At 45.2% G+C, this 24,200-nt stretch overlaps 1 non-coding gene across 1 annotated transcript; it reads right to left on the reverse strand.

The window, feature by feature from the left end:
• Positions 1–290: 290 nt before the first annotated feature.
• LOC119944903 lies at positions 291–428 on the reverse strand. Its single transcript, XR_005456044.1, has one exon. It is a non-coding gene; the product is annotated as a small nucleolar RNA SNORA7 (small nucleolar RNA).
• Between the last annotated feature and the right edge of the window lie 23,772 nt (positions 429–24,200).

Raw genomic sequence — 24,200 nt, forward strand, 5'->3', positions numbered from 1 at the left:
AATACTTTCTTTTTACAGTATTTGTTAAATGCTTAATATGTGCCAGGCACTGTGCTTATTACAGTGCCTGTCTTATGCCATCGAGTCATCTCTGACCCAGAGCGATACCACAGACATATCCCTCCCAGACTCCCCGCTCTCCATCTGCAATCATTCTGGTAGTGGATCCAGAGAGTTTTCCTGGTCAAATTACAGAGGTGGTTTACCATTGCCTCTTTCTGCACAGTCAACTCGAGTCTCCGCCCTTGACTCTCTCCCATGCCACTGCTGCCCAGCACGGGTGAGTTTTGACTTGTAGCAGATGGCCTTCCACTTGCTAGCCACCGGCGAAGACAGGAATGGAATGAATAGGCCTCTGCTTGACTCTCCCTCCCATAGCTGAGACTGGTAGAATACTGGAAACTCTCCAGGTGCGACCCTAAGAGGTAAGCTAATCTTGGTTGGGACGTAGTTCCTGTCCCATATGTGGCTCACAGTCTTATTCCCCATTTTTAGAAATGAGGAAACTGAGGCCTGGAGAAGTGAAGTGACTTGTCCAAGGTCTCATGGCAGACAAGTGGCAGAACTGGGATTAGAATCTATGTCCTTCTGACTCCGGGGCCCGGGCTCTATCCACTAGGCATTTCTGCTTCTCTTGCGATAATACTTGTGATATTTCTGAGAAGTATGTACTGAGCACTGGGATAGCTAGCAGATGATCAGGTTGGACAAAGGAAGTTCATTCACTCATTCATACAATCATATTTATTGAGTGCTTACTGTGTGCAGAGCACTGTACTAAGCTCTTAGGAAGTGCAAGTCTGCAACATATAGAGACGGTCCCTACCCAACAACGGGCTCACAGTCTAGAAGGGGGAGACAGATAACAAAACAAAACATGTAGACAGGTGTCAAAATTGTCAGAACAAATAGAATTAAAGCTAGATGCATATCATTAACAAAATTAATAGAATAGTAAATATGTACAAGTAAAATAAATTGAGTAATAAATCTGTATAAATGTATACAAGTGCTGTGGGGAGGGGAAGGAGGTAGGGCCGGGGTGGGTGGGGAGGAGGAGAGGAAAAAGGGGGCTCAGTCTGGGAAGGCCTGCTGGAGAAGGTGAGCTCTCAGTAGGGCTTTGAATGGAGGAAGAGAGCTAGCTTGGTGGATGTGTGGAGGGAGGGTATTCCAGGCCAGGGGGAGGACATGGGCCAGGGGTCGAACGGCTGGATAGGCGAGAATGAGGTACAGTGAGGAAGTTAGTGGCAGAGGAGCAGAGGGTGTGGGCTGGGCTGTAGAAGGAGAGAAGGGAGGTGAGGTAGGAGGGGGTGAGGGGACGGAGAGCCTTGAAGCTGAGAGTGAGGAGTTTTTGCTTGATTTGTAGGTTGACAGGCAGCCACTGGAGATTTTTGAGGAAGGGAGTGACATGCCCAGAGCATTTCTGCACAGAGATAATCTGGGTAGCAGAGTGAAGTACAGACTGAAGTGGGGAGAGACCAGGGGGATAGGAGAACAGGGAGAAGGCTGATGCAGTAATCCAGTCGGGAAAGGATGAGCGATTGAACTAATCAATCAATCAATAATCATATTTATTGAGTGCTTACTGTGTGCAGAGCACTGTACTAAGTGCTTGGGAAGTACAAGTTGGCAACATATAGAGATGGTCCCTACCCAACAGTGGGCTCACAGTCTAGAAGGGGGAGACAGAGTACGAAAGAAAACATATTAACAAAATAAAATAAATAAAATAGATATGTGCAAGTAGAATAAATAAATAAATAAATAAATAGAGTAATTAATATTTACAAACATATATACATATATACAGGGGCTGTGGGGAAGGGAAGGAGGTAAGGCGGGGCGATGAAGGGAGGAGGGGGAGAGGAAGGAGGGGGCTAAGTCTGGGAAGGCACCCTGGAGGAGGTGAGCTCTCAGTAGGGCCTTGAAGGGAGGAAGAGAGCTAGCTTGGAGGATGGGCAGAGGGAGGGCATTCCAGGCCCGGGGGAGGACGTGGGCCGGGGGTCGACGGCGGAACAGGCAAGAACGAGGAACAGTGAGGAGATTAGCGGCAGAGGAGCGGAGGGTGTGGGCTGGGCTGTAGAAGGAGAGAAGGGAGGTGAGGTAGGTGGGGGCGAGGTGATGGACAGCCCTGAAGCTGAGGGTGAGGAGTTTCTGCCTGATGCGTAGGTTGATTGGTAGCCACTGGAGATTTTTGAGGAGGGGAGTAACATGCCCAGAGCGGTTCTGGACAAAGACAATCCGGGCAGTGGAGTGAAGTCTGGATTGAAGTGGGGAGAGACAAGAGGATGGGAGATTGGAGAGGAGGCTGATACAGTCGTCCAGACGGGATAGGATGAGAGCTTGAACGAGCAGGGTAGCAGTTTGGGTGGAGAGTAAAGGGCGGATCTTGGCAATGTTGCGGAACTGAGACCGGCAGGTTTTGGTGACGGCTTGGATGTGAGGGGTGAACGAGAGAGTGGAGTCGAGGATGACACCAAGGTTGCGGGCTTGTTATACGGGAAGGATGGTAGTGTCATCAACAGTGATGGGAAAGTCGGGGAGAGGGCAGGGTTTGGGAGGGAAGACAAGGAGTTCAGTCTTGGCCATGAACCAGCAAGGTAGCAGTTTAGATGGAGAGGAAAGGGAGGATCTTAGCGATGTTGTGGAGGTGAGACGGGTGGGTTTTGGTGACAGATTGGATGTGTGGGGGGAACGAGAGAGCGGAGTCAAGGATGACACCAATGTTGAGGGTTTGTGACACGGGAAGGATGCTAGTGCCATCTACAGTGATGAGAAAGTCAGGGAGAGGGCAGGGTTTGGGAGGGAAGATAAGGAGTTCAGTCTTGGACACACTGGGTTTTAGATGGCAGGCCCACATCCAGATGGTGATGTCCTGAAGGCAGGAGATACAGTGTCAAGCACATAGTAAGCACTTAGCAAATACTAACTTGAGAATTAGTATACCCTAATTGATAGAGCATGGGTCTGAGAGTCAGAAGGACCTGGGTTCTAATCCCGATTCTGCCACTTGTCTACTGGACGACCTTGAGCAAGTCATTTAACTTCTCTTGGCCCAGTTACCACATATGTGAAATGGGGATTCAATTACTTAGACTGGAGAATGTAGGCTGTAAGCTCGTTGTGGATAGGGGATGTGTCTACCAACTTCTGTCATATCGTAATAATAATAATAATAATGGTGGTATTTGTTAAGCGCTTACTATGTGCCAAGCACTGTTCTTGTAATCAGGTTGTCCCACATGGGGCTCACAGTCTTAATCTCCATTTTACAGATGAGGGAACTGAGGCACAGAGAAGTTAAGTGACTTGCCCAAGGTCACACAGCAGACAAGTGGCAGAGCCTGGATTTGAACCCATGACCTCTGACTCCAAAGCCCGTGCTCTTTCCACTCAGCCACGCTGCTTCGTACTACCCCAAGCCTTTAGTATAGTGTTTTGCTCACAGTAAGTGCTCAGTAAATATGATTGAGTGATGGACTGATTGATTAGAGTGTGAGCCCCATGAAGGACAGGGGCTGTGTCCAACCTGATGAACTTGCATCTACCTGGACGCTTTGAATAGTGCTTGATGCATAGTAAACACTTAACAAATACCATTAAAACCCAACTAGATGAGTTCCATGGTGTGAGCTTTTGCGCAAATGTTGCCCTTGAATTATAGGGGAACATCACCCAGAACCTAAGGAAGGACAGATAGGGAAATTGAGGAAAAGAGCAATTAAGTGACTTGCAGAAGTTCTCACAGAAAACCACTGGCATACCAGGAAGAGGTTTTCTGACTTTCTGTCCACTGTGAAAGCCATTCTAGTATACAGCTAGCATGTCATTATAAAATAGACTCTTTAAAATTCTCCTTCTTGAATCTTTTATCAACAAGATGCGATGCAGGGGATTCCAGATGAATTGTGTAAAAGCTAAATCTGGAACCCAAAATAAGGTGTTTGCTGACTCTTTTCTTTTGGCACCTTCATCTATTCATTCATTTAATCATATTTATTGAGTGCTTACTGTGTACAAAGCAGTGTACTAAACACTTGGGAGAGTACTATATAACAACATCTCAGATCACCCACAAGGGGTGGGCAAAGATGATATATCAAGTCCCTGTCCCACTTGGGGCTCACAGTCTAAGCAGGAGTGAGAATGGGCACTTCATCTTCACTCTTGTCTTTTCTTATGCCGTCAAGTCATTTCTGACCCATGGTGATGCCATGGGCACATCTCTCCCAGAATGCCCATCCCTATCTGAAATCATTCTGGTAGTGTTTTCTTGATCAAAACATGGAAATGGTTTACCATCGCCTCTTTCTGCACAGTAAACCTGAGTCTCTGCCCTCGACTTTCTCCCATGTTGCTGCTGCCCAGCACGGGTGAGTTTTGACTTGTAGCAGATTGCCTTTCACTCGCCAGCCACTCTATTCTATTTATTTTATTTTGTTAGTATGTTTGGTTTTGTTCTCTGTCTCCCCCTTTCAGACTGTGAGCCCACTGTTGGGTAGGGACTGTCTCTATGTGTTGCCAACTTGTACTTCCCAAGCGCTTAGTACAGTGCTCTGCACACAGTAAGTGCTCAATAAGTACGATTGATGATGATGATGATGGCCAAGCTAGGAATGGAAAGGGTAGGCCTCTGCTTGACTCTCCCTCCCGTAATTGAGACTGGTAGAGTTCTGGAAACTCTCCAGGTACCACCCTGAGAAGGGATCCTCACTTTACGGTTGAGAAATCTGAGGCCCCAAGAAATGAATGGACTTGCCTAGGGTCATTCAACAGGCAGGTGACAGAGTCGGGATTAGAACTCAGGTCCTTCTGATTCCCAGGCCTGGGTTTTTCCCTTAGTCTGTGTTTTTTGCCAAGCTAGTGACAGTAGCTTGGGATCCTACAGAGATGGAAAGGGGCTTAGTATCTCACAATCTACTAAGAGAAGCAGTGTGGCCTAGTGGATAGAGACTGGGCCTCGGAGTCAGAAGGACCAGGGTTCTAATCCTGACTTTACCACTTGACCACTGTGTGACCTTAGACAAGTGACATCACTTCTCTGTGCCTTAGTTACTTCATCTGTGAAATGGCGATTGAGACTGTAAGCCACCCGTCGGATAGGGCCTGTGTCCAACCCTATTTGCTTGTACCGAGCCTGGTACTTAGTACAGTGCCTGCCACATAGTAAATGCTTAACAAATACCACCATTATCATTCTTCTAGGGTTTTTTTTTGGCATTCAGTACGTGGGACTCGTGAAGGCAGATGGGGTAGGGACGAAGAAACATACTGAAATGCTTGAACAAGGAAGGAAGGTTGTTGTACTCAAATGTGGTTTTTTGGGTGTATTTGTTAAGCACGTACTATGTGCCAGGGACTGTACAAAGTGCTGGGGTAGACACAAGCTAGTCACGTTGGACACAGTCCCTATCCCATGTGGGGCTCGCGGTCTTAATCCCCATTTTCCAGATGAGGTAACTGAGGCCCAGAGAAGTGAACTGACTTGCTCAAGGTCACCCAGGAGACAAGTGGCAGAGTCAGAATTAGAACCCAGGGCCTTCTGACTCCCAGACCACACTGCTTCTCAGATTTTTGAACACCACTTGTGGTGAAAAAACCTTTCTTGTTCTACTATTTGGTGGGGAAGTCATGAACCCTGTAACACTGTACTCAATCAATCGATCGTATGTATTGAGCACTTACCTTGTGCTACTCACTTGGGAGAGTACAATATAACAGAGGTGATAGACGTGTTCTACTAACATGAGAGAAGGGGGATGATTCAGAAGTGGGATGTAATCTAGGCAAAAGGTCAGAGTGACCAGAGTACAGATTGCAGTTTGAGGATACTGTGGTTTTCTAAAATGGTAATAATGATGATCATTAATGTATTCATTAAGTGCTTACCATATGCCACTAAGCAGTGTGGCCTAGTGGGTAGAGTATGGGCATAGGAGTAGGAAGGACCTGGATTCCAATCCCGTCTCCACTACTTGCCTGCTGTGTGACCTTGGGTAAGTCACTGCACTTCCCTGGGCTTCAGTTACCTCATCAGTAAAATGGGGATTAAGATGGTGAGCCCTGTGTGGGACAGGGACTTGTGTCCAACCCAATTTTTTTGTATTTACCCCAGCACTTAGCCCAACACCTGGCATATAGTAAGGGCTTAACAAATACCACAATTATTATCATTATTACAATGATTATTACTAAGCAGTAGGGTAGATAAGATAATCATGTTGGGCACAGTCCCTGTCCCACAGGGGGCTCAAAGTCTAAGTAGGAAGAAGAAAAGGCACTATATTCCCATTTTACAGATTAAGGAAACTGAGGCAGAGAGCAGTGAAGTGACTCACCCACGGTGATACAGCAGGCCAGTGGCAGAGCCGAGATTAGAAGTCAAGTCTTCTGGCTCCCAGGCTAGGCTCTTTGCCACTGGTCCATGTTGATTCTCAAGACACAGGGAACCCAAGTCTGCCAGGAAGAGAGGGTATAAGAGGATGCTGAAAGTACCAGTAATATAACCAATTCTTTTCATGCAAGTTTTCAGCCATCAGGATGGCTGTTGGATTCTCAATGGGCAACTCTGTTGTTAATAATGAACTTATTTTCTCTACTTAATAAAGTAGGGGTTTCAGCCCCACAGCTCTTCTGTATATATCCGGAATTTATTTCTATCTATTAATGTCTGTCTTCCCCTCAAGACTTTAGGCTCATTGTGGGCAGGGAATGTATTTGCTGAATTATATTGCTGTCTCTCCAGCACTTAGTACAGAGCTCTGCACACAATAAGCACTCAATAAATACAACTGAATGACTAAAAGGAAAGAAAAAGAGACAGCGAGCCAGAAGGACCTGGGTTCTACTCCCGGCTCTGCCAATTGTCTGCTGTATGACCTTGGGCAGGTCATTTCACTTCTCTGGGCCTAGGTTCCCTCATCTGTAAAACGGGGATTAAGACTGTGAGCCCCATGTGGAACAGGGACTGTGTCCAACCTGATTAACTTGTATCCACCCCAGTGTTTAGAACAGTGCCTGGTGCATAGTAAGCACTTAACAAATGCCATTTTTTTTTTAAAGTGGGGACAGAAAAGAAAGGGAGATTATAAAGGATCTTCTTTCTTCCCCTTCTCCTCTCCCAACCCAGTTTACCTGCCTGCATTTAGGGCCTAGAATTTTTATGGGCTTTATGATCATGACCAATTTTAACTGCAGGTATACATGACTGTCTAGATTGTTAGCTAGCTCCTTGTGGGCATCTCTGTTCATTGTACTCTCCCAAGCACTTTGTACAGTGCTCTACATTTGGAAAGTGCTCAATAGACATGAATGATTGATGGTCTATGTGAGCTCAGGTACTGGGAAGAAAATCGCTCTGAGGAAACGCTGTTGAAATAGCAAGTGAGGCTGTGTAAAGTATCAAGAACCGTCAAGATAATTTTTCCTGGAGGATTTACTGGTATTTTTTCCCCCCCAGAGCTTTCCTATATTAAAAAAACTCCAAAAAATAGCTATGAGGGTAGAAGAAATGCCAGGCAAATTAAGGGTTTGAAAAGTAGCCTAGTTTGTAGGATTTTTATATCAGTTGAAGCAATGTGGCCTAGTGGATAGGGCAAAGGCCTGGGAGTCAGAGGGACCTGAGTTCTAATCCCACACTGTCATTTGTCTGCTGGGTAATCTGGAGCAAGTCATTTCGCTTCTCTGGGGCTCAGTAACCTCATCTGTATAGTGGGGACTTAGACTGTGAGCCCCACCTTCTCCTGGAAACGTTATCCAACCTTGGCTTCACTGATTCTGTCCTCTCCTGGTTCTCCTCTTATCTCTCTGGCCGTTCATTTTCAGTCTATTTTGTGGGCTCCTCCTCTGCCTCCCACCCCCTAACTGTGGGTGTCCCTCATGGTTCAGTTCTTGATCCCCTCTACTCTCCATCTACACCCAGTCTCTTGGAGAATTCATTCACTCCCATGGCCTCAACTACCACTTCTATGCAGATGACACCCAAATCTCCATTTCCAGGCCTGATCTCTCTCCCCCTCTCCAGTCTCACATCTCCTCCTGCTTTAAGACATCTCTACTTGGATGTCCTCCCGCCACCGCAAACTTAACATGTCCAAAACAGAGCTCCTTATCTTCCCACCCAAACCCTGTCCTCCCCCTCACTATCCCCTCACTGTCGACAGTACCATCACCCTTCCTGGCTCTCAAGCCCATATCATTCACGTTATCTTTAACTTCTCTCTCTCATTCAACTCACATATTCAACATTAGGATCACTACATCCTGTCGGTCCTACCTTCATAACATTGTTAAAATCCAGCCCTTTCCTCTCCATCCAAACTGCTACCACATTAATACAGTCTTTCATCCTATCCCTCCTGGATTACCACATCAGCCTCCTTGCTGACCTCCCAGCCTCCTGTTTCTCCCTACTCCAGGCAATAATTCACTCTGCTGTCACCCCACTCCTCATAAAACTCCAGTGGTTGCCCATCCACCCTGCCATCATATGAAAACTCACCATTGGCTTTAAAGCAGTCCATCACCTTGCCCTCTCCTCCCTCACCTCACTTCTCTCCTTCTACAACCCATCCTGCACACTCCACTTCTCCAACGCTAACCTTCTCACTGTGCCTTCTTCTCATCTATCTCATCCCCGACCCCTCACCCACTTCCTGCCTCTGGCTTGGAACGCTCTGTCTCCTCAAATCTGACAGACAATTGCTCTCTCCTCCCTTCAAAGCCTTATTGAAGGTACACCTCCTCCAAGAGGTCTTCCCAGACTAAACCCCATCTCATCTCCCACTCCCTTCTATACTGCCCTGACATGTTCCCTTTGCTCCTCCCCACTCCCAGCCCCACAACACTTATATACATATCTGTCATTTTACTTATTTGCATTCATGTCTGTTTTCCCCACCTCTAGACTGTAAGCTCATTGAGGATAGGGAATGTGTCCATTTATTGTCATTCTGTACTCTCCCAAGTGCTTAGTACAATGCTCTGCACACAGTAAGTGCTCAGTAAATACGACTGGATGAATGAATGAATGAATGAATGAATGCAGTGCCTGGTCTATAGTAAAAGTGCTTAACAAATACTTTGGGCAAGTCACTTCACTTCTCTGTGCCCCAGTTCCCTCATCTGTAAAATAAGGATGAAGACTGTGAGCCCCCCTTGGGACAACCTGATCACCCTATACCTCCCCAGCAATTAGAACAGTGCTTGGCACATAGTAAGTGCTTAATAAATGCCATCATTATAATTATTATTATAAAAAACATGCTGGTTTCCGATATCTAAGAAATGGCACATGGACATTCATCAGTAATGAAGCCTCTGCTTGGATGTAAATGTAGAAAATCACAAAGCCTCCCCACCACATGGGAGATTTTTGGCCTACCATTCTCAATCCCTTTATCTTTTTAGATAAAGAACATTTTCCTTATTTCCCAGTTCCTGGTGCCTTTGGGCATACTGGGTATGGTCGTTATTGTCACTGTCATGGGTAGCATCCTGCTTCCCTTGAGGAAAAAAGGGAAAACCCCTCCCTCCTTTTGGCACCACTCAATCAATCAATCAATCATATTTATTGAGAGCTTACTGTGTGCAGATGACCCCCAGCTGCAGAGGAAGTAATCAATGTGACAAATTAAGAAGCAATTCATTCATTCATTCAATCGTATTTATTGAGCGCTTACTGTGTGCAGAGCACTCTACTAAGTGCTTGGGAAGTACAAGTTGGCAACATATAGAGACAGTCCCTACCCAACAGTGGACTCACAGTTTGGAAGGGGGAGACAGAGAACAAAACAAAACATATTAACAAAATAAAATAAACAGCATAAATATGTACAAATAAAATAGAGTAAGAAATACGTACAAACATATATACATATATACAGGTGCTGTGGGGAGGGGAAGGAGGTAAGGCCGGGGGTATGGGGAGAGGGAGGAGGGGAAAAGGAAGGAGGGGGCTCAGTCAGGGAAGGCCTCCTGGAGGAGGTGAGCTCTCAGTAGGGCCTTGAAGGGAGGAAGAGAGCTAGCTTGGCAGATATGTGGAGGGAGGGCATTCCAGGCCAGGGAGATGACGTGGGCCAGGGGTCGACGGTGGGACAGCCAAGAACGAGGCATAGTGAGGAGATAAGCGGCAGAGGAGCAGAGGGTGCAGGCTGGGCTGTAGAAGGAGAGAAGGGAGGTGAGGTAGGAGGGGGCGAGGTGATGGAGAGCCTTGAAGCCGAGGGTGAGGAGTTTTTGCCTGATGCGTAGGTTGACCTGGTGGAAAGAACATGGATTTGGGAGTCAGAGGACCTGGGTTCTAATTCCAGCCCTGCCACTTGTCTGCTGTGTGACCTTGGGCAAGCCACTTCACCTCTCTGTGCCTCAGCTGCCTCATCCATAAAATGGGGATCAAGATCTTGCGCCCCGTATGGGACGCGCGGACTGCATCCTACCTGACTACCTTGGATCTACCCTCAAGTTTAGTACAGGGCCTGGCATATAGTAAGTGCTTAATGAATACCATTAAAAATAATATCGGTAATAAAATCAATCTCAATTCCCACTTCATGTAGAAGACTCATGGGTTTTGCCTCACCCACGTGGGTTGTTAACGTTCGGTCTTGTCTCATGCTGTTGAGTCTTCTCCGACACATAGTGACGCCATGGACACATCTCTCCCAGAACGCCCTGCTCTCCATCTGTGATCACTCTGGTCATGTATCCATAGAGTTTTCTTGGTACAAATACGGAAGCGGTTTGCCGTTGCCACCTTCCAAGCAGTAACCTCGAGTCTCTGCCCTTGATGTCCAGCAGAGGTGAGTCTTGACTTGTAGCAGGTTGCCTTCCACTAGCTAAGCCACTGGCCAAGCTAGGAGTGGAATGAGTAGGCCTCCGCCTGATTCTCCTGCCCACAGCCAAGCCTGGAGAGCACTGGAAACTCTCCAGATGCGACCCTGAGTGTGGCAGCTAATATTTACGTGGGCTTTCAAATCAGTCAGTGGTAATTTTTGAGTGCTTACTATGTGTGGCTCACTATACTAACCAAATGGAAGAGTACGATAGAGATAGAAAAAAACAATCCATGCACTTGAAGAGCTCATAGTCTGACAGGGGACACAGACACTAAGAAATTTCTAGGGAGGAGCAGAGAGAGACCAAAAAGGTGGATGTGTGGATAATCAATTAATAAATCAAAAATGGTATTTTTTGGAGCACTATTTTCTTAGGGCATCTGTTGAGCACTTACTATATTCCACATACTGTACTAAATGCTGGGATAGACACAAGGTAATGAGGTTGGACACAGTCTCTGCCCCACATGGGGCTCTTAGCTCTTAATCTCTGTTTTACAGAGAAGATAACAATCCCTGAAGTGAGGCGACTTGCCTGAGATCAGAGGGGAGATGGGTAGGAGGTAGAGAGCTGAATGAGTACCTTAAGGGAGAAAGAAAAAATGAGAAACTTCTGGAGTTTCTGTTTGTTGTGAGGAATCGTTAACTAGTGGAGGTTTGAAGGAGTGACAAGCTTCATACTTCATAATAAGCTTCATGAAATATTTGTCTTTGCCTTCAATGATTTTGGATTCAGTTACGTGATCTGGTGGAAAGAGAGTGGGCCTGGGAGTCAGAGGGCCTGGATTCTAATCCTGACTCACCCACTTGTCTATAATAGCTGTCTCCCCCTCTAGACTGTAAGCTCATTGTGTAGTAGTAGTAATAATAATAATAATGATAATAGCATTTGTTAAGCGCTTACTATGTGCCAAGCACTGTTCTAAGCACTGGGGTAGATGCAAGGTAATCGGGTTGTCCCATATGGGGATCACAGTCTTCATCCCCATTTTACAGATGAGGTAACTGAGGCATAGAGAAGTTAAGTGACTTGCCCAAAGTCACACAGCTGATAAGTGGCGGAGCTGGGATTAGAATCCACGACCTCTGACTCCCAAGCCTGGGCAATTTCCACTAAGCCATGCGATGTATTGTGTATTGTACACTCCTAAGTGCTTAGTACAGTGTTCTGCACACATTAAGCGCTCAGTAAATATGACTGAATGAATTACAGATTTGGTAGAAACATTCCCTGCCCATAGGAGCTTACAGTCTATTGATCAATCAATCAATCAGTGGTACTTATTGAGCACTTACTATATGGAGAGCACTATACTAAGCATTTGGAAGAGTCCAACAAAACAGAGTTGGTATTCCTTCATTCGATCGTGTTTATTGGGGACTTACTGTGTGCAGAGCACTGTACTAAGCATTTGGAAAGTATGGTACAGCAATAAAAAGAGACAATCCCTGCCCACAATGGGCTTACAGTCTAGAGAGGGCTTAGAGATAGGTTCCCTTCTCAGGAGGAGCTTGCAGTCAATCAGTCAATCAATCAATGGTATTTATTGAGCGCTTACTGTACTAAGCGCTTGGGAGAAACCACTATAATTGCAACTAGCTTCTGCTCTTTCCATTGCGCTTTCTGCTACACTCCCTTCTACAGTCCATATTTCACACTCTTGCCCAGATAATTTTTCAACCAATCAGTGGTTTTTATTGAGTGCTTACTGTGTGCAGAGCACAGTAGGAAGCGCTTAGGAGAGTACAAGGAAGCAGCACAGGCCTGGGAGTCCGAAGGTCATGGGTTCTAATTTCAGCTCCACCACTCATCTGCTGTGTGGTCTTGGGCAAGTCACTTCATTTCCCTGGGCTTCAGTTGCCTCATCTGTAAAATGGGGATTGCGACTGTGAGCCCCACGTGGGACAGAAACTGTGTCCAACCCGATTCGCTTATATTCACCCCAGCACTTAGAAAAGTGCCTGGCAAATAGTAATCACTTAACAAATACCACTATTATTATTATTAATGCAACAGAGTTGTTACACACGTTCCATGCCTTTAGCAAGCCCTAGTCTAAAGGGGGAAAATATCATTCAGGGCACATTTCCACACTCCCCTAAGACTGTAAGCTTGTTATGGGCAGGAATGTGTCTGCTAATTCCACTGTACTGTATTCTCCCAAGCACTAAGTACAGTGCTCTTCACATAGTAAGTACTCAATAAATACCCCTGATGGATTGATTGATCCAATGGTGGTCCATTCCTCTCTGTATCAAGCTCATCCATATCATCAATAGTGAGCCCGTTGTTGGGTAGGGATTGTCTCTATCTGTTGCCAGATTGTACTTTCCAAGTGCTTAGTACAGTACTCTGCACACAGTAAGTGCTCAATAAACACGATTGAATGAATGAATATTAATATTAGTATCATCAGTCACAAGTTCCTCAACCCCCTCTATCCCCAACTACTTATCTACGCTCCTCTCCCACCACACCACAGCTTGCACTCTGCTCGTCTCATCCTACTCATTGTGCCTCATTCCCATCTTTCTCCCTGGCTCTTCTCTGGACTCTAAGCTCACTGTGGCCAGGGAACGCATCTACCAATTCTGCTACATCATTCTCTCCCAAATGCTTTATACAGTGCTCTGAACACAGTAAGTGCTCAATAAATAGGATTGATTGGTTGGAACTCAATCAATCAATCAATCATATTTATTGAGCGCTTACTGTGTGCAGAGCACTGTACTAAGCGCTTGGGAAGTACAAGTACAACTCCTTCCTACTTCCCATCCAGCAAACCACTAGTCTCCCCGCCTTCAGAGCCCTCGTGAAATAATAGCTCCCCTCCATATTTCCCCCTCAATTTTCACTTCAGCACTTCCATGGCACCTAAGAAGCAGGTGTCATAGAGAGGCTGGGTGGTCTAGTGAGAACAGCTCAGGCCCGAGAGTCAGGGGACTTTGGTTCTAATCCTGGATCCTCCATTTGTCTGCTGTGTGACCTTGGGCAAATCACTTCACTTCTCTGAGCCTCAATTCCCTTATCCGCAAATAATGTGGATTCAATTCCTGTTCTGTCTCCTGCTTAGACTGTGAACCCCTTGTGGGACCTGATTATCTTGTATCTTCCCCAGTAACTTTGTACAGTGCTTGACACGTAATAAGCACTTAACAGGTACCATTATTATTAAGTTATTTTTAATATTATAATTACAATAAACACGTACTCACCAGCCCATCCAACTTTGCATTTAAGTACATATCTTTAAATTATATATTATAAATTAATCATTTATTTATATTAATGTCTGTCTCTCCCTCTAGACTGTAAGCTCGTTATGGGCAGGGAACACGTCTCCTAATTCTGTTGTTTCATACTCTCCCAAGCGCTTAGTACAGTGCTCTGTATGTAGCAAGCTCTCAACAAATCCAATTGACTGATTGATGTCTATTCACTCTATTGCTCCTCACTATCTGTAATTTATTTTGCATCTGTCACCCCTGCTAGATTACAGATTCTTGAGAGCAGAGATTGTGTCTATAAACTCCACTGCACTCTCCCAAGCGTTTAATGCAGTGCTCTGCACAAAGCCAGCACTCAATAAATACTATTGATTGACAAATTGAGGCGGGAGTGTCAAAAGAAGATTGTCTAGAAGGTTAGGTTGGGAGGAACAAAGGGAAAGTTGAGAAATGGTGGGTGAAGAGAATCGATAAGGCTGATGAGGCAAGTTGGAAAGTCTTCAAGCCAGATGTCAGGAGTTTTTGTTTGATCCAGGGAGACACAAGAAGCCAGGGGAGGGTTTTTGTTTTGATGGTATTTGCAAAATGCTTACAATGTTCCAGGCACTGTTCTAAGCACTGGGATAGATACAAAGTAATCAGATTGGGCACAGTCCGTGTCCCACATAGGGCTCACGGTCTTTATTTCCATTTTTACAGATGAAGGAACTGAGGCCCTGAAATGTGAAATGACCTGCCCCAGGTCACACAGCAGGTAGAGCCAGGATTAGAACCCAGGTCCACTGACTAGCAGGCCTGTGCTCTTTCTACTAGGCCAGGCTGCTTCTCGTTCTGGGCAGGGAATGTGTCTGCTGATTCTGTTGCATTGTACCCTCCCAAGTACTTAGTTCAGTGTTGTGCACATAAGAGCTCAATAAATACCAAATGACTGATTGATACAGTCCTCACTGGGGTGAAAAAAAATTCTACTTTACAAAGAATCCCCACCATGCTCCATCTGGGGGAGAAATAACTTAATCCACCCCTCCACCTATCTTGAGGAGTTCTGAATGACATTTTAGAAAAACAATCTGGGCAGCAGAGCGAAACTTGGACTGGCGATGGGAAACGCTGAGTTGGTGATGACTATCAGCACAAGTGTTAACACTGCGCTATTTATTCCCTTGTTCTTATTTGTTCTCCCACATAACTCTGCAGCTGGTGGGAGTGGCAACCTTACTCTCAGACTGGGCCCTATACAGATTGGAAATAATAATAACAGTGGTATTTGTTAAGCACTTACTATGTGCCAAGCACTGTTCTAAGCACTGGGCACTCTTCTAAGTGCTGGATTATAATGATGGCATTTGTTAAGTGCTTACTGTTCCAAGTGCTGGGATGGATACAAGGTCATCAGGTTGTCCCACATGGGGCTCACAGTCTTCATCCCCATTTTACAGATGAGGGAACTGAGGCACGGAGAAATTAAGTGACTTGCCCAAAGTCACACACCTGACAAGTGGCAGAGCCCGGATTAGAACCCATGACCTCTGACATCAACTCCATCAAGCCTTCCTTGAACTGCCACTGGATGACTGTTTCATTTCAGAAAATTTTGACATCAACATGTGCTTTGATCAGTGGTACTTATTGAGCGTTTTCTGTGGGCAGAGCTCTGTACTGAGCACTTGGGAGAGTACAATATAACAGAGTTGGTAGATATGTTCCCTGCCCATGATGAGTTTACAATCTAGAGACGAGTTTACTGTCTGGAGACAAGCTTAGAGTCTACAGTTTACGGTCTGACAGAGCTTACAGAGATTACTATAAGCAACTGTCCCACTCTTGGGGTAATGGTGGGGTGTTTATCTTCCTCCATTTGTTCCACTGATGCATAGACCTCAGGATACTTGGCACTGTTCTAATCAATCAATCAATGGTATTTATTGAGTGCTTACTATGTACAGAGCACAGTACTAAGCACTTGGGAGAGTATAATACATCAAAATTAGCAAACACATTCCCTGCCCAAAACTCATGAGTCTTTTTTTTTTTTGGCATTTGTTAAGTGCTTACTATGTGCCAATCACTGTTCTAAGCGCTGGGGGGGATACAAGGTAATCAAGGTTTTCCCACGTGGGGCTCACAGTCTTAATCCCCATTTTATAGATGAGGGAACTGAGGCACAGAGAAGTTAAGTGACTTGCCCAAAGTCACACAGCTGACAAGTGGCAGAGCTGGGATTAGAAACCACAACCTCTGGCTCCCAAGCCTGAGCTCTTTCCACTGAGCCACGCTGCTTCTCTTCAGACTCAGACATTTAGTCAGTGCCTGCTAGTTAGTGGACCTGGGTTCTAATCCTGGCTCTGGCACCTTGGCCAAGTCACTTCACATCTCTGGGCCTCAGTTCCCTCATTTGTAAAATGACTCAGTTATTGCTCCTTTCCTATCCTGGCCTATCTTCTCCACCATCACCTCTGGTATATTAGACTCTCCTAAGCACTTAGTACAGTGCTCTGCACACAGTAAGCTCTCATAAACACGATTGATGATGATGATGATAAATATGATGGATTGACTGATTGATTGACCAGCCTCAGGCCAATCTCAGATTCACAGGTGTCTGGGTCAGAAGCCTGGGCTTCACTTCCCAAAATGGTGGCTTTAGTTATTGATAGTGTGAATTTCTGTCAGGAGGAAACAAAGAATCAAAAATATGAATCAAAACCAAGAGTGAACTGGGTAAAGTGGGATATGGATATCATCAGTGGCCATATTGAATTATGTCTACTGACCATGCTGGAGTATCATCCGTAGTGATGGACTGAAAACACGCTAGGCTGAGAAGCAGCATGTCCTAGTGGAAAGAGCATGGGTCTGGGAATCAGAGGACCTAGGTTCTAATCCTGGCGCTGCTGCTTGTCTGTTGGTAAATGACATTAGGCAAGTTACCTTACTTCTTCGGGTCTCGCTTTCCTCATCTGTAAAATGGGGATTAAATCCCTGTTCTCTCTCCCCCTTATACCATGATATGCATGTGGGCCAGGGATGGTGTTTGACCTGATTATCTTGTATCTACCCAGGTACTCAGTGTAGTCCTTGTCACATAGTAAGATGATAACAAATACCACACATTATTATGGTGTAGTGGATAGAGCACGGGCCTGGGAGTCAGAAGTGTTCTAATCCTGGCTCTGCTACTTGTCTGCTGTATGGTCTTGGGCAAGTCACTTCACTTTTCTGTGCCTCAATTACCTCATCTGTAAAGTGGGGATTGAGACTGTGCGCTCCATGTGGAACAGGGACCGCGTCCAACCTGATTTGCTTGTATCTACCCCAGCACTTAGTACTGTGACTGGCAAATAGTAAGCACTTAGCAAATACCATAATAATAATAGTAATTATTATTACAATAATAATAATTCTCAGACATCTTACTGAGAAGCAATGTGGCTTAGTGGAAAGAGCTTAGTTCTAATCCCAACTCTGCCACTTCCCTGCTTTGTAATTTTGGGCAAGTCACTTCACTTCTCTGTGCCTCAGTTCTCTCATCTACAAAATGGAATTTCATAACCTGCTCTCCCTCCTCCTAATTATTCATTCATTCAATCGTATTTATTGAGCTCTTATTGTGTGCAGAGCACTATACTAAGCACTTGGAAAGTGCAATTCAGCAATAAAGAGAGACAATTCCTGCCCTCACCAGGCTTACAGTCTAAAAGGGGGGAGACAGACATCAAAACAAGTAAACAGGCATCAATATAAATAGAATCATACATATATATATATATATATATATATAAGCGCTGTGGGGTGGATGGGGGGAGAGCAAAAGGAGCGAGCCGAGGTGATGTGGAGGGGAGGGGGAGCTGAGGAAAAGGGGGGCTTAGTCTGGGAAGGCCTTTTGGAGGAGGTGGGCCTTCAGTAGGGCTTTGAAGGGGAAAAGAGTGATTATTTGGTGGATGTGAGGAGGGAGGGCATTCCAGGCCGGAGGTAGGACATCAATCAATCAATCAATCGTATTTATTGAGCACTTACTATGTGCAGAGCACTGTACTAAGCGCTTGGGAAGCACAAATTGGCAACATATAGAGACAGTCCCTACCCAACAGTGGGCTCACAGTCTAAAAGGGGGAGACAGAGAACAAAACCAAACAGACTAACAAAATAAAATAAATAGAATAGATATGTACAAATAAAATAAATAAATAAATAGAGTAATAAATATGTACAAACATATATACATCTATACAGGTGCTGTGGGGAAGGGAAGGAGGTAAGATGGGGGGATGGAGAGGGGGACAAGAGGGAGAGGAAGGAAGGGGCTCAGTCTGGGAAGGCCTCCTGGAGTAGGTGAGCTACTATATGCCAGGTACTGTACTAAGTACTGGGGCGGGGTCAAGCAAATAGGGTTCGACACAGACCATGCCCCACGTAGAGTTCACAGTTTCAATCTCCATTTTACAGGTGAGGTAACTGAGGCCCAGAAAAGTGAAGTGATTTGCCCAAGGTCACACAGCAGACAAGTGGCATTAGAACCCATGACCTTCTGACTCCCAGGCCCGTGCTCTCCGCATTAAGCAATGGAGCAGATACAAGATAATCCAGTCCCATGTAGCTCTCACAGTCTAAATTTGGGGGAGAACAGATATTGAATCCCCATTTGTCAGATGAGGGAACTGAGGCATAGAGAAATAAAGTGACTTGTCCAAAGTCACACAGCAGACAAGCTGGGATTAGAACCCGGACCTTCTGACTCTCAGTGCTGTGCTCATTCCACTAGCCATGCTGCTTCTCGCTACGCCACACTTCTTCTCAAAGATATAGCAGTCGGACTGAGTCCATCTTTGAGACAAATGGCCGGAAACCAGCAAGTTTTTCCTGTAGCGTTGCCATGGCGCCATCAATTTATTCTGTCATCATTACCCAACGATGCTTGAAAGAACTTTTTTTTTTTAGAAACTGCTTTCCCTTTAGAGCGAAGGAGAAAAAAATGGATCTCTAAACTCTTTTGCCTGGCTAATCTTTCCAAAATCCCCAAACCCTTGCCACGTATTGTTTAGCTGTTGTCTGACCATATAACTCCTGAGGGAAAGTTTAAAACTTAAACTATCATTAAAATTTGCTAGACAAAGCAACCATACACAAAGTAGGATTGTGTCAGAGCCAGATAGAGTCTATATTGATTCTTATCTGGAAGCTTTAACTTTCCTTTCTTCTCCAAAGAGGAAGTTGCTTCAATACGGTGAAAAGCAGCATGGCCTAATGGCTAGAACCTGGGCCTGGGAGTCAGGAAGGTCTGCTGTGGGACCTTGGGCAAGTCACTTCACTTCTCTGGGTCTCATCTGTAAAATGTGGATTAAGACTGTGAGCCCCACGTGGGACACGGACTGTGTCCAACCTGATTAGCTTGTATCTACCCTGGCGCTTAGTACAGTACCTGGCACATAGTCAGTGCTTAACAAGTACCCAAAACAATAGCAGAGCTGGCAGACATGTTCCCATTCATTCAATCGTATTTATTGAGCGCATACTGTGTGCAGAGCACTGTACTAAGCGCTTGGGAAGTACAAGTTGGCAACATATAGAGACGGTCCCTACCCAACAGTCTAGAAGGGGGAGACAGAGAACAAAACAAAACATATTAACAAAATAAAATAAGTAGAATAAATATGTACAAGTAAAATAAATAAATAAATAAATAGGGTAATAAATATGTACAAACATATATACATATATACAGGTGCTGTGGGGAAGTGAAGGAGGTAAGGCGGGGGGATGGAGGGGGGAGGAGGGAGAGAGGAAGGAGGGGGCTCAGTCTGGGAAGGCCTCCTGGAGGAGGTGAGTTCTCTGTAGGGCCTTGAAGGGAGGAAGAGAGCTAGCTTGGCAGATGTGGGGAGGGAGGGCATTCCAGGCCAGGGGCATGATGTGGGCCGGGGGTCGACGGCAGGACAGGCGAGAAAGAGGCATGGTGAGGAGATTAGCGACAGAGGAGCGGAGGGTGCAGGCTGGGCTGTAGAAGGAGAGAAGGGAGGTGAGGTAGGAGGGGGCGAGGTGATGGAGAGCCTTGAAGCCGAGGGTGAGGAGTTTCTTCCCTTCCCACAACATGCTTACGGTCTAGAGGGGGGGCAAACGTTAATAGAAATAAATAAATTACGGATACAGACCTAAGTGCTGAGAGGCTGATGGAGGGTGGTGAGTACCAAATAAAATAATAATAATAATAGTAATAATGATAATTCCTGTGGGGCAAGTGCTTAGAAGGTACATCATCATCACCAAATGGTATTCAGTGACACAGGGCAACACAGAAGGGAGTGAGAGAAGAGGAAATGAGGGCTTAGTCAGGCAGACAGTTAATCATATTTATTGAGCATTTACTGCATGCAGAGCACTGTACTAAAAGCTTTGGAAAGGACAACAGAGTTGGAAGACATGTTCTCTCCCCACAATATTGCCTAAGCTGGGCTAGATGATAATAATAATAATAATAATAATAATAATAATAATGATGGCATTTATTAAGCGCTTAGTATGTGCAAAGCACTGTTATAAGCACTGTCCCATGTGCGGCTCAGTCTTAATCCCCATTTTACAGATGAGGTAACTGAAGCCCAGAGAAGTTAAGTGATTTGCCCAAAGTCACACAGCTGACAATTGGTGGAGCCGGATTTGAACCCATGACCTCTGACTCCAAAGCCAGTGCTCTTTTCCACTGAGCCACGCTGCTTCTCTGATATTCCTTGGTAGGTCTCATCCATTCACTCGTTCATTCAATCGTATTTACTGAGCACTTACCGTGTGCAGACCACTGTACTATGAGCTTGGCAAAGTACTATACAACAATAAACAGTGACATTCCCTGCCCACAATGAGCTTACAGTCTCACAGCAGCAGTGTGGCCTAGTGGAAAGAGAGAGTCAGAAGACCTGGGTTCTAATCTCCACTCTGCCACTTATCTACTGTGTGACCTTGGGAAAGTCACATCACTTCTTTGTTCCTCAGTTACCTCATCTGTAAAATGGGGTTTAAGATTGTGTGCCCCATTTGGGGGACGTGGACTGTGTCTTGCATCTACCCCAGTGCTTAGTACAGTGCCTGGCACATAGTAAGCACTTTAACAAATACTATTAAAAAAAAAAAAGCCCCACACTGGACTTGGACTGTCCAACCTGATTATCTTGCATCTACCCCAGTGCTTAGTAATACCATAATAATAATCGCTTAACAGATACCATAAAAGAGCTGATTAGCTTGTCTCTACCCCAGGGCTTAGCACAGTGTCTGGCAAATATTGAGCACTTAACAAATACCTTCTAAAAAGAAAACAAAAAAAACCCCAGCAGTTGTAGGAAACAGTGCTGATGATTCAAATGTTCCAAACGGGCTTGTGACTCAGAAGTGTAATCTATTGAGACAGCATGGAAGCATGGAATGAGGAGACTCCTCACTTTTGTTAGCAGAAGATAATGATAACAATAATAATGGTATTTGTTAAGCGCTTACTTTGTGCTAGTCACTATACTAAGCACTGGGGTGGATATGAGCAAATCGGGTTGGACACAGTCCCTGCCCCATGTGGGGCTCACAGTCTCAATCCCCATTTCACAGATGAGGTAACTGAGGCCCAGAGAGGTCAAGTGACTCATCCAAGGCCACACAGCAGACAGGTGGCAGAGCTGGGATTAGAACCCGTGGCCTTCTGACTCCCAGGCCCAGGCTCTAGCCACTGCGCCATGTGGTTGGAAGCTTCGTACCATACAGTTGTACTGGCCCAATTTGACCAAACTGTAAGCTCGTAGTGGGCAGGGAAAGCGTCATTTATTGTGGTAGTGTACTCTCCCAAACGCTTAGTACAATGCTCTGCACACAGTAAGGGTTTAATAAATACTACTGAATTAATGAATGAACTGTGTTTGACTGACGTGCTGCTTGCTCCCTTCCTGTGTGAGGAAGGGAAGGAGTGATGATGATGATAATGGTATTTGTTAAGTGCTTACTAGGTGCCAGGCACTGTACTAAGCACTGGCAGGAGATGCAGTGTGAAGCAGCAACTCAGTAGAGATGATTCCCAGTCAGAAGACAGCGTGAAGAAAAGCCAAAGGGACTTTTTATCTCTGCAGTGAGAAGACCCTTGTTAGGAGGATCCTTCTAGACTGTGAGCTCATTGTCAGGGAATATGTCTGTTTGTAGTTCTACTGTACTCTCCCAAGCTCTTAGTACAGTGCTCTGCACCCAGTAAGCACTCAATAAATATGATTGAATTAATCAATGAATCTGGTGGTTATCACTCATCTTCTGTTTTGAGCTCCAAGCGGGGCTCTGAGCAGATAGCTTGTGCAACATAATTAAGCTTTATTCACAGAGGTACTGTGGCCTAAAAATAATGATGGCATTTATTAAGTGTTTACTATGTGCAAAGCACTGTTCTAAGCACTGGTGGGTAGAGCCCGAGCCTGGGAGTCTGAAGGACCTGGCTTCTAATCCTTGCTCCGCCACTTGTCTGCTGCGTGACCTTGGGGAAGTCACTTAACTCCTCTGTGCCTCCCTTAGCTCATCTAATCCCAGCTCCTCCACTTGTTTGCTCTGTTATCTTGGGCAAGTCACTTAACTCCTCAGTTACCTCATCTATAAAATGGGGATTGAGACCTTGAGCCCCACTTGGGACAGGGACCGTGTTCAACACGATTTACTTGTATCTACCCCAGCACTTAGTACGTTGCCTAGTACATAGTAAGTGCTTAACAAAAAAAAGAAGGTCGGCCCTACTCTTGGCCTATTTTTTGAATATAATAAAGGCATTAGAGAGCTGTATCACCTTAGTCGATAAAGCCCAGGCCTGGGAATCAGGGGAACCTGGCTTCTAATCCCTGCTCTGCCACTTCCCGCTGTGTGACCTTGATTAATAAACTTAACTTCTCTGGGCCTCAGTTTCCTTATCTGTAAAATAGGGACTAAATACCTGGTCTCTCTCCTATGTAGATTGTGAGCCCATGTGGGACAGTATCTGACCTGATGATCTTGTATCTACCCCAGCACCTAGTACAGTGCTTGGCACATAGTAAGAGCTTAAGAAATACTATGGCTATTATTATTGTTGATTAAAGTATTTTGGCTACTGCCCTCTTTGAAAAAGAAAAACTTTCTGACCGATTTTCAATGGGCTAAAATAATGCCTGCGTAATTCAGGGTGGGTTGTTGCATTTTGTTTTTTCTTTTAATAGCTCAGATCCCCTGGATCCAAGGCAGTGCAGGTATATTTCCACTTCTTTATATCAAGGGGCCAAGACAGTTAAAATTATAATTACCCTCCTTGAACTGTCTCTCTCTATAAATCTTGGGAATATGTTTTCTTCTGCTATTACACGTGGGTGCTGATTGATTATCCTTCTGAGCGGCTGACTGTTCTCTCCTTGGGAACCATCGAGATAGCAGAAATTCAGGGCACCCGTGCAGGTCTTGAAACATTTCACCATATTTCTTGCTGATAAGAGGACAAAAATTGGTTTATATACCCGTGGTCTCCATCATAGTTCTGGTCCCATTTCTCAGCTTCTGAGCCGTTTAGGAAATTTTAGATTTCCAGCGCTACTAGAGAGGAAGATAGAGAGGAAATGGACTAAAGGCTTCGTGGGGCTTTGAGGTCTATGGAACTCTAGACTGTAAGCTCATTGTGGGCAGGGACTATGTTTTTTTATTATATTGGACTCTCCCAAGCACTTAGTACAGTGCTTCACATATAGTAAGAGCTCAATAAATACGATTGAATGAATAGTATGCGCTCAATAAATACTACTGAATGAATGAAGTGGGGAAACTGGAGGGAGTAGAATCTTATTTGTTAAAGGTATTTGTTAAGCGCTTGCTATTTGTCAGGCACTGTACTAAGCACTGGGGTAGCTGTATTGTTTTGTTGTCAGTCTCCCCCTTCTAGACTGTGAGCCCGTTGTTGGGCAGGGATTGTCTCTGTTGCCGAATTGTACTTTCCAAGCCCTTAGTACAGTGCTCTGCACACAGTAAGCACTCAATAAATATGATTGAATAAATGAATGAATGAAAGAGAAACAGGTTGGACACGGTCCCTGTCCCATAGGATGCTCACAGTCTTAATCTCCATTTTTTTATAGATAAGGTAACCGAGGCCCAGAAGAGTTAATCGGG

The sequence above is a fragment of the Tachyglossus aculeatus genome, chromosome 23 (genome assembly GCF_015852505.1).
Source record: "Tachyglossus aculeatus isolate mTacAcu1 chromosome 23, mTacAcu1.pri, whole genome shotgun sequence".
In the NCBI taxonomy this organism is placed as follows: Eukaryota; Metazoa; Chordata; class Mammalia; order Monotremata; family Tachyglossidae; genus Tachyglossus; species Tachyglossus aculeatus.